This window comes from Scyliorhinus canicula, chromosome 7 (genome assembly GCF_902713615.1).
Source record: "Scyliorhinus canicula chromosome 7, sScyCan1.1, whole genome shotgun sequence".
Lineage (NCBI taxonomy): Eukaryota > Metazoa > Chordata > Chondrichthyes > Carcharhiniformes > Scyliorhinidae > Scyliorhinus > Scyliorhinus canicula.
In genome coordinates, this window is record NC_052152.1 from 159,922,883 (window position 1) to 159,935,965 (window position 13,083).

Here is a 13,083-nt window from a genome sequence, read left to right on the forward strand (position 1 = left end):
TGATGAGCTGAACTCACCAGCAGGCAATTGACTAAAGTGTGGCTTCGGCGGGGAGAATCCCCTGAGGCCCCCAAAAAGCAGCAAAATGCCGGTGAATAGCAGGGTGAATCTCAGCACTGCAGCACACTGTGTCTGCCCTGTCAGACTTTTTTTTAATAAACATTTTATTGAGGTATTTATGGTTTTACAACAGCAACGAAATAAACAATGTACATGAAAATATAAACACAGTGCAAAAGCCGTCTTCCTCCCTTACAGGACCCACCTTTACTAACCCCCTATTCTAAACTAAGCTAACACCCCCCCCCCCCCCCCCCCCCCCCCCACTTCTGCTGATGGGTAATTTTCCCCAAAGAAGTCGACGAACGGCTGCTACCTCCGGGCGAACCCTAACATTGACCCTCTCAAGGCGAACTTAATTTTCTCCAAACAGAGAAAACGTTTGCCTTTTTCTTCTCCTAGATGCCCGGATCTTCCGACACTCTGAAAATCGCCACCTCGGGACTCGGTGCCACCCTTTTTTTTAACACCGTGGACGTGACATCTGCAAACCCCTGCCAGAATCCCCTAACCTTCGGGCATGCCCAGAACATACGGACATGGTTCGCTGACCCTCCCTTGCGCAGCTATCTTCTACCCCAAAGAACCTGCTCATCCGGGCCACTGTCATGTGGGCCCGGTGAACGACCTTAAATTGTATCAGGCTTAGCCTGGCACATGTTGTGGACTGGTTGACTCTACTCAACGCGTCCGCCCAGAGACCATCCTCTATCTCTTCTCCGAACTCGTCTTCCCAACTTGCATTTCAACTCCTCGGTCTGCATCTCCTCTGACCCCGTGAGATCCTTGTAAATGTCAGAAACCCTCCCTTCTCCCACCCACACTCATGAAACTACCCAGTCCTGTATCCCCCTTGGTGGTAGGAGTGGGAAGGTTGAGACCTGCCTGCGTAGGAAGTCCCGCACCTGTAGGTACCTAAACTCATTTTCCCTCGCCAATCCAAATTTCTCCTCCAGCTCCCTCAGGCTGGAAAAGCTCCCCTCCATAAACATATCTCCCATCTTCTCAATCCCTGCTCTTTGCCATCTCCGGAACCCTCCATCCAGCCTTCCCGGGGCAAACTGGTGATTATTACAGATTGGAGACCACACCGATGCTCCCTCCTCTCCCACATGCCTCCTCCATTGCCCCAGAATCTCAGGGCCGCCACCTCCACGGGGTTGGTAGAGTACCGTACCGGCGGGAACGGCAGAGGTGCCATTACCAACGCCTCCAAACTGGTGTCCTTGCATGATGCTGCCTCCACTCACTCCCATACTGATCCTCCCCCACCACCCACTTCCTAATCATGGTTATAATCGCCGCCTAGTAATAATTACTAAAGTTCGGCAGCGCCAACCAGCCCTCCTCCCGGCTCCGCTCAAGCATCCCCTGTTTACTCGCTAGGTCTTACCCATCCATACAAAGCCAGTGATTGACCCGTTTAAAGAAGGACCGTGGAATAATAATGGGGAGACACAGAAACACAAACAGGAATCTCGGGAGGACCGTCATTTTCACTGTCTGCACCCTCCCAGCTAGTGACAACGGAAGCGCGTCCCACCTTTGAAAATCGTTCTTCATTTCATCTACTAAGCGGGCCAAATTTAACTTGTGCAGCCGTTCCCATTCCCGTGTCACCTGGATGCCAATGTATCAAAAGCTTCCCCCTACAACCCTCTGTCCTGTTAGACTTATTGAATCCAGAGGCCTTGACTAATCATCTGGAGACAATGGCAGAATTTAATGCTTCTTGTGACAGATTGGGAGGCGGAGGCGGCTGCATAATTGCATGGAAAGATATGGCGGGTGGAGTCATCTTCCCGACTCAGCCCTCCCCCGATTAAATATTCTACCAGTAGCGAGTAGGGGTCACACCATATGGGCGACTTGCCAGGTGCACCCTGGCTGGTATGCGTGCTGCCTGGTGATGGGAATCCCTCCTACTTGGGCAGCCTTTTTCCTATCAGAGAGATCTGCTGGCAGCAGGGGGCCTCCCTATCTGACTCTGGCAAGCCTGCCCCACTTATCTTCCCTCCATGGCTGCAGTGCCTATATTCAGCCTTAGACCTCCTTATGTAATGGCAGTGGCCACTGCTCCTGGTGGCCCTGTCAGCACTGGAGAGCTGCTAGTCATTGATTGGCTTGCTGCCATCGGAGGCAGGAAATTCCCCCTGAAGATGCTGAAGAACCCGTTACCAACCAGGCAAGTGCCTCATTGGTATTAAATTAGCTTGAATGGACCCAGTATGGCTGTGGCAGGGATGCCACCAGCTCTCCAGCCAGTGAATGGGCCCACAGCTGTGATAATTAGTTTTTGTCTAAGTCTTCAGATCGCACAAAGGCAGCTGGGGAATATAAATAGTTACATAAGTTTGGAATAAAATAAAATTGATTGGCCATGAAAATGCTGGATTGATGTAAAAACCCATCTCAATTACTAATGTCCCTTGAGGAAGAAAATATGCTGTCCTTAACTAGTCTGGCCTATATACCACTCCAGACCTGCAGCAATGCCATTGATTCTTAACTGCTCTCTGAAATGGCGAAGCTCGTTAACTCAAGGGAAATTATGAATCGACAATAAATGTTGGGCTTTCCAGCAATGCCCACCATGAATGAATTAAATATTCTGTTTGGTAGTGCAGAACTTAATTATTGCTCAAGAAAGAGACATGCTGTCAAAGCTTTTCATCTTGCACACATTAAGACAGATTCGCAAGAATGGCAATTATAAAGAGAACAATAATTAATACTGCATAAGAAAGTGGCAGTTCATTAGCAAGTGGACCCTGTTTGGCAGAGGCATTGCCATATTCACCAAGATTTCACCAAGGAGCAATTAACCGCCAAGCTTTTGTTTAAATTCTAACGAGGCAGGTCGACCCTGGTCGGTCAAGACTTTGCCATGGGGAATGAACCAGGGAATGGCTGTTCCCCAGACTTTTTTTTTAGTTGAAAAAGGCACAATGTGTGTACATGTTCCTTCTGTCTGCAAAGGACAAATTCTTGTGAATCTGCATGATGCTTGCAAGACGCAAAGCTTCGTCAATGTGTCACATTTTTAGCAATACTTTTTAGTCAGTTTCAGTTATTGAAAATCAGGTTATTCAGGTGAGAGGCAAGACACTCTGATTAAAATTGCCCTTTTTTGCAATAAATTCATTTTCAGTCGTATTAATCGAACTACATTAGTTACCACCCTTAACTAAATTAACAAACATTTTGAAAACAAAACATCATGGGGACGATTCTCCAATATGGAGCCCAAGTGTTCACGCCGTCGTGTACGCCGTTGCGTTTCATGATGGCACGAACCGGGCCCGGGTACGACCGATTCTGGCCCCCACAGGGGTCCAGCATGGCGCTGGAGCGGTTCATGCTGCTCCAGCCTCCTTTCACGGCGCCAAATGGGCACCGCGCCAAACCGCGCATGCGCAGTTGGGCAGCACCAACCTGTGCTTGCGGGGGGACTTCTTTAGCGTGCCAGCCCCGACTCAACATGGAGTCGGTGTTCAGGGGCGCCAGAAGGTAGGCCCATGGGGGGAGAGTCTGGCCCGCCGATCGGTGTGCCTCGATCGCGGGCCGGACCCTATTGGAGGCCTCCCCCGGTGAAGGAACCCCACACAGGCCGCCCCCCGACCGTTCGCACAGAGTTACCGCTGGCAGTGACCAGGGGTGAACGCCGCCGGCGGGACTCTGTCGTATCGGCACGGCCACTCGGCCCATCCGGGCCAGAGAATTGGCGACCCCGCCAATTCCAGCGGCCCGCGGCTGGTACCGCGCCAAACATGCCGGCACAAATGGCGCCGATTCCCCGCACCTCAGAGAATCGTGCGCCGGCATCGGGGTGTCGTGGCGCGGTCGCGGTGATTCTCCGGCCCGGCACGGGACTCAGAGAATCACCCCCCATATCTTTTTTTAAATGATCTGGTTGATGGCTGATTTTATGTCCATTGATGTGCAAATATGTTTGAGTAGAACGTGATTAAAAAAAAACACTTCTCAAACCTGGCACAATTTTGGGCATAATTTGCAACCAACTGGGAGCCATTTACTCCCAAAGCCGGTACTCCAAGCACTTTAAAAATGCATTTAAGTTTTGATTTTCCGAAATTCTCTTCATCCAGAAGCAATGATAACATGACAAGATTAGGGTAACAATGTGGGAAGATGTGACCTGTTTACAATAAGCAGGAATGGAGCACATTAATGTGATAAAAGTCACAGGGCTGCATTCTCCAGTCCCCCCGCCGCATGTTTCCCGGCGGCACGCCTTTCGCTGGTGATGGGATTCTCTCTTCCTGCCGCTTGGGCAGGGGTGTGCTGCCAGCGGGAAAAGAGAACCCAAATGACCGGGGAATTCTATGTTAGTACCCAGTTCCATGACCAATTCTCTGGTTCACGTGCTTACAGGATACTGCGAGGCCTAGGTAGAGTGGATGTGGAGAGGATGTTTCCACTTGTCGGAAAAATTAAACCCAGAAGACACCATCTCAGACTAAAGGGACGATCCTTAAAAACAGAGATGAGGAGGAATTTCTTCAATCAGAGGGTGGTGAATCTGTGGAATACTTTGCCGCAGAAGGCTGTGGAGGCCAAATCACTGAGTGTCTTTAAAACAGATAGGTTCTTGATTAATAAGGGTATCAGGGTTATGAGGAAAAGGCAGGAGAATGGGGATGAGAAAATTTCAGCCATGATTGAATGGCGGAGCAGACTCGATGGGCCGAGTGGCCTAATTCTGCTCCTATGTCTGATAGGATTCCTTATAGAATAAAATGTATTGCATTCTCACTAAATTCATGCCAGTTTTCCCGAATAAGACCTAAATGTTTCTTGTAGTCAAGAAGTTGTAGAATTCCATCTGACTTTTGAAGTCATACTTTAGGAGATTGGGATTGGAATCTCAGCTGCAAAGCACTAAGAGCTGTGCCTACACCCAACAAAGCTAGCCTCACCTCATCATGCAAATCCGTCTCATAAACACAATTTCAAGGTGTTTCCAACAAGTTTTTCAGGGGTGAGATTTCCTGCACCAGCTGCTCTTAAAATCTCCTGTCCTGGTGAGCATAGCTCCCGATACCTGCATAATCTCAAGTGGACAGAAGATCGGGAAATGTGATAAGAGGACTCCCACATGAAAGTTCAAAGCGGCGTGACCTTCACGGTGACTGACTGTGCCCTGTCTGTGCTGGAGATGGACTTTACACCTGGCTGCAACAGTGTGAAGAATTCAGTGTAAGTTTCCTTTGGGGATGATAGGCAATGCAGACAGTTTACTATGGACTGACAGAGAAACGATTCTGGCCCTGTGTACACAGATTGCAGCCTATGGAAGCATCCCAATGTTGAAGGTATTCACACACCTATCTAGCATGTCACCTCTTCTCCTCCTCTTTAGAATCTGCACATAGAGGCTTGCCCATCGTTGGATTTCAATGAACAAACTAGTGGTGCTGGCAGTTCTAACTATAAGAGGGCTAAGTACATATTTGAAGTACCTGTCAGAGAGATTTAATAAATAATTTATCTTGCCCAGCATTGCGCAAATCACACGGAAGCTAATTGTTGCTAAGATTAGAGTTGTCATCTGTGATTAAATGTATTCCTGAGGTGTCACTCCATAGCATGCCCCCACATTCCAGCCATTTGTTGGCAAACGTATCCATCCTTGTGACGCACAGCCTTCCTTCTCCATTTGAAAAACCAAAAGATTCTTTTTTTAAATAAATTTAGAGTACCCAATTATTTTTTCCAATTAAGGGGCAATTTAGCATGGCCAATCCACCTACTCTGCACATTTTTGGGTTGTGGGGGCGAGACCCACGCAGACACGGGGAAATTTGTGCAAACTCCACACGGACAGTGACCCAGAGCCAGGATCGAACCTGGGACCTCAGCGCCATGAGGCAGCTGTGCTAACCACTGTGCCACCGTGCTGCCCTCAAAAAAAACCCAAAAGATTCTTGACCCAATTGTATGGTTCTTGACTGTCAGCCAGTCCTTTTTTCCCCATTTTCAATATTTTTATATCTGATACAGAAATGTTCGAAGAAAATGAAACAAAACAAAAGTTATTTTTTAATTTCCCGATGGTTTTTCTCCAGGGTTGCATTTTGAAGTGTCTTGGAGATTGATCTTGGAGGCTCCAGGCCGATCATGGAGGGTTGGCAACCCTGCTGAGAGACACAGCATGGTTTGCAAAGTACTTTTAACCACCAGAGGCAGCTTGAACAGGCCTCTTTAGTAGCATCCATTTGATTTTGTTGGTTCTGGCGAATGGTCATTGACTGGGAATTGTTGTGGGCGGGATGGAAGGTTGACGGAAAGCCAAAGGTCCGTTGACTTTGGACAGGAATTCTGCAGGAATTCTACTGTTGGATCTGCTGAGCAGTCAGTCACAGTGAAGGTCATGTCGCTTTGAATTTTTATATGTGAGCCCTCTTATCACATTTCCCAATCTTCACTCCAGTAAGGGGCTGGTTTAGCACAGGGCTAAATCGCTGGCTTTGAAAGCAGACCAAGGCAGGCCAGCAGCGCGGTTCAATTCCCATACCAGCCTCCCTGAACAGGTGCCAGAATGTGGCGACTAGGGGCTTTTCACAGTAACTTCATTTGAAGCCTACTTGTGACAATAAGCGATTTTCATTTCATTTCAGTTGAGGTTTTGCAGGTCTTCATTTCAGATTCTCATCCTCCACTATATTTTGCCTTTGATATCGATGCTAAGCCTATTGAGCGATTGTTCTTCCATTCGGGGAAAGTGACAGTCAGGGTATCATTGAATCTTAGAACTCCCACAGTGCAGAAGGAGGCCATTCGGCCCATCGGGCCCACACCGATTATCTGAAAGAGCACCCTATTTAGGCCCACTCCCTTGCCCTGTCCCCATAACCTAACTGTGCATCCCTGGACATTAAGGGGCAATTTAACATGGCCAATCCATCTAACCTGCACATCTTTAGGCTGCAGGAGGAAACCGGAGCATCCAGGGGAAACCTACGCAATCGGAATCAAACCCAGGTCACTGACACTGTGAGGCAGCAGGACTAACCACTGTGCTGCCATGCCTCTCCAAATGTGAGGTTATTGATGGAACCATCAATTCTACGGACACGTGCTTGTAGGATTAGAATAGCGGTTTTAATATACTTACAACAGAGCCAGCCTGTTAGCCGTTGAACTTTCGGTGAACTAGCTGGCTGACTCTGTGGCACGGATCTTTATACAGCATCTCCAGGGGGAGGAGTTCTGAGCGGAGCCAAGGGGGGAGCCCAGTACAAACTCTTGAGTACGCCCAGAGCTACTCCCCCTGGTGGTGAGTAGTGCAACTGCACTTACAATATTGATACATGTATATATTTGGAACAGAGTGACATTGGTAACTATAATACCGTGTGAATCTCATTCACCACATTCACCCCCTGTGAAAAAAATAGAGTCCAGCGGGACTCACAGAGTTAGTCTGTCCGGTGGACGAATTGTTCGTTTCGATCTGCGGAGCACTGGAGTTGCAGCCTCTTGCGGTGGCTGTGTGGGTGTTGAGAGCTGGGGTACGATGGCAGACTCCGGGGCGGGTCTCGTCCAAACTTCATACACCTCTGGCTTGACCGGAGACTGGGGGCGCTGGGGGCGGGCTGGCGCGTATAACAGGTGGGGCGAGCTTGCAGAATCGGGGGCGCGAGGGGGCGGCAGCATAGGGAACGGGGTAAAGGGTTCCTCAGCGGGGGTGGGGGGGGGGCTGGATCCAGCGGGTGCCAGTTCCCGAAGGGATACTGTGTCCTGGCGACCGTCCAGGAACTCCACGAATGCGTACTGGGGGTTGGAATGGAGGAGGCGCACCTTTTCGACAAGGGGGTCAGTTTTGTGCCCCCTGACGTGCTTCCTCAGGAGGACCGGGCCTGGTGTCCTCAGCCATGCCGGAAGTGAGACCCCCGTGGTAGTGCCCCTAGAAAAAATAAAGAGCCGCTCGTGAGGGATTTGATTTGTCGCTGTACAGAGGAGGGATCTAATTGCGTGGAGCGCGTCTGGGAGGACTTCTTGCCATTGGGAGACTTGGAGTTTTCTAGACCGGAGGGTCAGTAGGACGGTCTTCCAGACCGTCACGTTCTCCCTCTCCACCTGCCCGTTCCCCCTGGGGTTGTAACTGGTAGTCCTGCTCGAGGCGATGCCCTTGTCGAGCAGGTACTGACGCAGCTCGTCGCTCATAAAGGACGAACCCCGGTCGCTGTGCACGTAGCTGGGGAAACCGAACAGGGTGAAGACACTATGCAGGGCCCTAATGACTGTGTGGGAGGTCATGTCGGGGCACGGAATGGCAAAAGGGAATCGGGAGAACTCATCGATGATGTTGAGGAAATAAATGTTCTTGTTAGTGGAGGGGAGTGGCCCTTTGAAATCGATCGCAAGGCGTTCAAAGGGCCTAGAAGCCTTGACCAGGTGGGCCCTGTCTGGTCTATAGAAGTGCGGTTTGCACTCTGCACAGATCGGGCAGTCCCTGGTGACCTCTTTTACCTCCTCGTTGGAGAAAGGCAGGTTTCGGGTTCTGATGTAGTGGGCGAGCTGGGTGACCCCTGGATAGCAGAGGTCAACGTGGATGGCTTTCAGATGGCTGATCTGCACGCTGGCGCATGTCCCGTGGGATAGGGCATCCGAGGGCTTGTTGAGCTTCCCCGGTCGATATTTAATATCGTAACTATAGGTGGAGAGTTCGATCCTCCACCGAAGGATTTTATCATTTTTTATTTTGCCCCTTTGCGAGTTGTCAAACATAAAGGCAACCGATCGTTGGTCGGTGATGAGGGTGAACCTCCTACCTGCGAGGTAGTGCCTCCAGTGACGAACAGCCTCCACAATGGCTTGTGCTTCCTTCTCGACTGAGGAGTGTCGGAGTTCTGAAGCGGATAGGGTACGGGAGAAAAATGCAACGGGTCTCCCTGCCTGATTTAAAGTGGCTGCTAGAGCTACCTCTGAGGCGTCACTCTCAACCTGAAAGGGAGTGGATTCATCCACCGCCCGCATGGCTGCTTTGGCGATGTCCTCCTTGATGCAGCTGAAGGCCTGGCGCACCTCAGCTGACAGGGGAAATCGTGTGGCCTTAAAGAGTGGGCGGGCTTTGTCCGCATATTGAGGGACCCACTGGGCGTAGTATGAAAAGAATCCCAAGCACCGTTTGAGGGCCTTGGGACAATGAGGGAGAGCGAGTTCTAAGAGCATGCGGTCCGGGTCTGGGCCCAGGACTCCGTTCTCCACGACGTAGCCGAGGATGGCCAGTCTGTTTGTGCGGAAAGCGCATTTCTCCTTTAATTTTTGGGCCGTCTGGAGAAAGCGGTGGAGGTTGGCGTCGTGGTCCTGCTGGTCATAGCCGCAGATGGTAACATTGTCCAGATACGGAAACGTGGCCCGCAGCCCGTACTGGTCTACCATTCGGCCTATTGCTCGTTGGAACACCAAAACCCCGTTAGTGACGCCGAAGGGAACCTGGAAGAAATGGAAGAGGCGGCCATCGGCCTTGAACACCGTGTAGTGGCGGTCCTCCGGGCGGATTGGGAGCTGCTGGTATGCAGACTTCAGATCCACCGTGGAAAATAGCCGATATTGGGCGATCTGGTTAACCATGTCGGCAATTCTGGGGAGGAGATACGCATCTAGGAGCGTAAAGCGATTTATGGTCTGGCTATAGTCGACGACCATGCAAAATTTTTCACTGGTCTTGACGACCACCACCTGAGCTCACCAGGGACTATTACTGGCCTCTATAATCCCCTCACTGAGCAGCCGTCGGACCTCCGATCGGATAAAGACCCTATCCTGTAGGCTGTATCGCCTGCTACGAGTAACTACTGGTTTGCAATCTGGAATGAGATTGGCGAAGAGAGATGGGAGGGCGATGCGCAGCGTGGCGAGGCTGCAGATAGTGAGTGGGGGCAGGGGCCCGCCGAAGCTGAGGGTGAGGCTCTTGAGGTTGCACTGGAAATCCAGGCCTAATAAGAGTGCCGTGCAGAGGTCAGGCAGGACGTAAAGTTTAAATTTTGAATAACTAGCGCCTCGAATTGTGAGCGTAGTGACGGTGCGTCCTTGGATTTGGACTGAGTGGGAGCCCGAAGCGAGGGCGATAGTTTGGCTCACAGGAAAAATAGGAAGCGAACAGCGTCTTACCAGTTCTGGGTGTATAAAGCTCTCGGTGCTCCCGGAGTCAAAGAGGCATGGCGTGCTATACCCGTTGATCTGGACCTCCGCCATCGAACTTTGTAGGTGCTTGGGGCGGGATTGATCTAGGGTGACCGCGTTGAGTTGCGGGCCGCGTGATGAGTGCCCGGGAAAGCCGTAGTCTTCCGAGTGGGCGTCCGGTCGAGTAGATGCCGGTACATTCTGGCGAGCTTGATGCAGGATCGCTGCGCTAAGTTGCGGGCCGTGTGATGAGTGCCCGGGGAAGTCGTAGTCTTCAGATGAGCTTTCTGAGCATGCCGATGCAGATGGGGCCCGTGGATCGCACGTGGTGAGCGGCGAGGAAAATGGCGGCCCCCATGAGTCGCACGTGTCCGGCTGCATGGTGGGGGTTGTAGCCACCAAAGTTGGCCATTCCCTCAATACAAAATGGAGGAACGCAAAGCTTGCAGGTTAAAACGGACAAAGTTTGCAGCACAACCAGGCTGCACCAAGCCAATGTGTATTCTGTCTGCTAAGAGAGCAGACAGCACCAAAACGAACATTCCGCATACTAATGAGGCAATCTCCGGGACAGTTAACATGGTAATAGAACAATCCCAGGGACAATGGACACAAATAGGGAAGTGATTGCAACATTGTATAGGATACCAGACACCTCGGCACCAGCGGGGTTCGAAGACAAAGCACCTGAAGGCCCGCCCAGTAGCCGAGGGACAGCCTCAGTATTGGGGGGATTCAAACAAATCGATTGGGAAGAGACCCAATCGATCCCCAGCAGATAGAGGGTCCGCCCAAAAGGGCGCAAAGCCCTAGGACCTATAAAAGACAGGTCCCAAACTTGGTTCGTTCTTCTTGACCAGCCCTCCTCTCTTGACCAGTCCTCTCGACCAGCTTTTACCAAAGAAGACCTTGACCGAGAGAGAGGAGAGGTTTGGGACAGCAGCCGCCAGCAAGTAAGTGTCTCACAACGATCGCTACCAGAGATAGACACTCCTGACCCCTTTTTAACCCGTACCAACCTGAAGTCTGCGGAAGCCATTGCAGAGCAAGAGGCCTTGTCCCCTGATCCGGCAGTTCCTTTTAAGATAAGTATTGGTTTATCTAGTGGTAGGAATAGTTTAGTCATCTTAGCGTGTGCATGAGTAGATTATAATTGTATTACAATAAACTCATTTGTTTGAACTTACTAATTGGTGTATGGTTTTATTGCTTTGAACTTGACCTTGAAACTTGTGGCGGTATCTTAACGATACCTGGTGACTCCAGAGCTAAGTAACGAAACAGAGCCAAATTGAGTGTTTAGCACACTCACCCAGAACGAGCAACAGGGTTTGCCAAGATGGCGGCCCCCATGGATCGCACGTGGTGGGAGGGGGCGGAGTCTGCAGCGAGGGGGGGTAGGCTGCAGCGTTTCGGGCCCCGCGGGCCCGCTGGTGTTGGGAGCGATTTGTTCTCTCTACTGGGCAGTTAAAAACTGTGGCCCTTTTCGCAAGGCACACTCTGGCATAGTGGCCTTTCTTCCCGCAGCTGCTGCAGGTCGCGGATCGGGCTGGGCAGTGCTGCCACGGGTGTTGGCTTTTGCCACAGAAATGGCAGGCTGCGGCAGTTGAGTAGCTGGCTGGAGCAGCTGAGTAGCTGGCTGGGGCAGCAGAGTAACGGGCTTTGGCAGCGCGGTAGCTGGGGGGCCGTGCGGCACAGGCCTGGGGGGATTGTTGGTCGGGGTCCACGATGAGGTCGCAGGGTCCGCGGGAAACGACGTGACGCTGCGGAAGGAGACTTCCATAGTGGTAGCAGCCTCCACAGTAGTATCTAAGTCCTGGGCCCCCTTTTCTAGCAGTCTTTGGCACACATAGTTAGATCTAAGGCCCGCTATGAAAAAGTCCCGCACAGCAAGCTCCCTATGTTCAGCCACGGTAACGGCTTGATAATTACAGCCATTAGAAAGATTGTTCAGTTCCCATACAAACTCGGCTAGCGTTTCTGTAGGCCGCTGACGGCGAGTCGTAAACACGTGGCGTGCATAAACCTCGTTAATGGGCCTAGCGTGACTTCCAGTTGTGGCTATGCGGAGCTAAGCCGCACGTTCGACAGCTCCCACTTTAATAGGACTTGTGGGCTCTTTTCAGGGCCCCAAACGGTGCTGATTCGACGATTCCCGGTGGATAAAGGGGTCTGGAGCAAAACCCCCCGGGAGTAATGGTGCGGATTTGAAGTGGGGCGAGGAGAAAAACGGCAGCAGCTCCCCTGGAAAAGCGGGGGAAGGTGGACAAAATGGCGGCCGGTGGAGCCCCTGAGGTGTGGAGGCAGTGGGCTGAGGAGCAGCAGGCGGCCCTTCTGCGTTATTTCACGGAGCTTGAAGGGGAGTTGTTGGAATCCCTGAAGGTGACGACGAGTAAGCTGCTGGAGACCCAGTCAACCCAGGGTGCAGCGATACATGAGTTGCAGCAGCAGGCCTCTGAGCTCGAGGAGGAGGTTTCGGCCCTCGTGGGGAAGGTGGAGATACACGAGGCGCTTCATAAAAAGTGGCAAGATCGGTTCGAGGAGATGGAGCTCCGGTCATGGAGGAAGAACCTGCGGATCCTGGGCCTCGAGGAGGGGCTGGAGGGGTCGGACCTGCCGGCCTATGTGGCCGTGATGCTGAACTCGCTGGTGTGGGCAGGATCCTTCCATCTGCCCCTGGAGCTGGAGGGAGCCCACAGAGTGCTGGCCAGGCGGTCTAAGGCGAATGAACCCCCGTGGGCGGTGCTGGTGCGGTTCCATCGGTTCAGTGACCGGGAGTGTGTTCTGCGATGGGCCAAGAAGGTGAGGAGCAGCAAGTGGGAGAATTCGGTAGTGCGTATCTACCAGGACTGGAGTGCGGAGGTGGCCAAG